The sequence below is a fragment of the Rhincodon typus genome, unplaced genomic scaffold, assembly GCF_021869965.1.
Source record: "Rhincodon typus isolate 14 unplaced genomic scaffold, sRhiTyp1.1 hic_rhity00000123, whole genome shotgun sequence".
In the NCBI taxonomy this organism is placed as follows: domain Eukaryota; kingdom Metazoa; phylum Chordata; class Chondrichthyes; order Orectolobiformes; family Rhincodontidae; genus Rhincodon; species Rhincodon typus.
The window spans coordinates 263-2403 of record NW_025965761.1 but is presented as its reverse complement, the minus strand read 5'-3'; positions in this window follow the sequence as shown (position 1 = coordinate 2403).

Sequence of the window (2141 nt, the reverse complement as noted above, 5' to 3'; positions counted from 1 at the left end):
CCCTCTGACAGTGCGGCACTCCCTCAGTACTGACCCTCTGACAGTGCAGCACTCCCTCAGTACTGATCCTCTGACAGTGCGGCACTCCCTCAGTACTGACCCTCTGACAGTGCTGCACTCCCTCAGTACTGACCCTCTGACAGTGCGGCACTCCCTCAGTACGGACCCTCTGACAGTGCAGCTCTCCCTCAGTACTGACCCTCTGACAGTGTAGCACTCCCTCAGTACTGACCCTCTGACAGTGCGGCACTCCCTCAGGACTGACCCTCTGACACTGTGACAATGCCTCACTCTCCCATGTAACCCTTTTGATATTCTCTGACATCACTGGTATTGAGTCTGGCACTACTCACACCCGGGGGAGTAGCCATTGAGCATGAAGTGGCTGTGTATGCACCTCACAGGCGGGGAAGACTGCACTGAGTAACTCACCTGGAGCTAGCATGTGGAGCTGGAAGTACGGAGCAGACAATTTGGAGCATTTCAATCAAACTTGTTCCACATGTACAAACTACAGTCATAGTCCAACACGTCAGAAAACACAGGAGAACGGTTTGGAAATATCGCAATATCACCCAGAATACTCCTTCATCTTCCTCCAAACAGCCTCGACCTTCGTTGGCTTGAAGGGCTAGAGTTAGGGATGAATCCCCAGATAGTGGAAGCAGGCCGATTGGCCCAGCAAGACTACACTGACCGTCCAAAGACCATCACATCCAGACTCCTCCCTCTGGTCTATCCCTGTAACACTACATTTCCATGGCTAGTCCACCTAACCTGCACATCTTTGGACTGTGAGAGGAAACCGGAGCACCCAGAGGAAACCCACACAGACACAGGGAGAATGTGCAAACTCCACACAGACAGTCGCCCGAGGGTGGAATCGAACCCGGGTCCCTGGCGCTGTGAGGCAGCAGTGCCACCCTAAAGGTTTAGGGACAAAAGGTCATTGTAACGAAGGCTTCAATTAGGCTGTTTGTGCAACTTTGCAAACTTTACTCAGAGTCCATGCCCAGGCTTGACCGATCGAGTGCAGCGAGCATCAATGCTGAGCAGACTCACAGAATCAAACCCAGAAACATTGAACTCAGTTCATCCCCACCTGCCCATCCCTGGACAACTGCACTCGGAGCTCGGACTAGATTAAATGCTCCTTTTTTGTTTTAAGGACCCTCAGCTCTGTTCCTGTTGGGGGGAAGAGATCCCTGTACTGTCGGGTCACAAATTCAGCAGTGGATAAGTAATAAGAAAAAGGCATCGATTGGATTTGCAAAGTGGAAAGTTTGATGATGAGCTCCTCAGCTATTCCTTCTTCCCCTCCCACCCGTTCCCACATCTGAGGTGCTGTTGAGCGTGCCTCTTATTTCCAGATTTTTTTTAAAGAAAAGCAGCGATGGTTTGATGGGCAGAGCTGGGAGGGAGGAAAAATGTATATATATAATAAAAATAAAACACAGCTTGCTAAACAAAAATTGAAAGGCAGCGCCATGTGTGCATCTGGTCTTGTTGAATGGGGCTAGTGTCAGGGGTGGAATGCCAGTCTGGTAAAAGGCCTGATTGTCAGGCAGGGTGGGCATTACAATCCCCCATTCATTGGGGGAGCTGAGGCTGCTCTGTGTGTATGTGTGTGTGTGTGTGTGTGTGTGTGTGCGTGTGTGTGTGTGAGAGAGAACGAGCTCCCCTCCCTCCCTCCCTCCCCTCTACCTCTGCCTCACTGGCTAACTCGGCACACTTCCCGTTTCCAGCCATTTCACTGGCTTCGCCATCCCCGCCCCGGGAAAAGATCCCCGAGAACTAGTGGATTTCCTGCGACGGTGGCTTTTCCTGGCGGCATTGGGATGGAGGAATGGGGGTGAGTAGGTAGAGGTGGGTTTAGCGAATCTACAAACCTGCCCGTCTCGTCCTTTTTCAGATGGTGTGTGACTGGTTCCCTTGAATACCACTGTACAATGAATCATCAAAACACATGGTAACAGCCTCCCGACCCCTTCCTGCAACCCAACCACCTCACACCCCCTGTACCTCCTTTCAGTGTGATCGGCTCCCAAATCAATGCAGAATGTGCTCTCCATCCCCCACCTCTCTCCCTCTAACCACCATCTCCCTCCCTCTCTCTAACCTCTATCTCCCCCTCTCTCTCT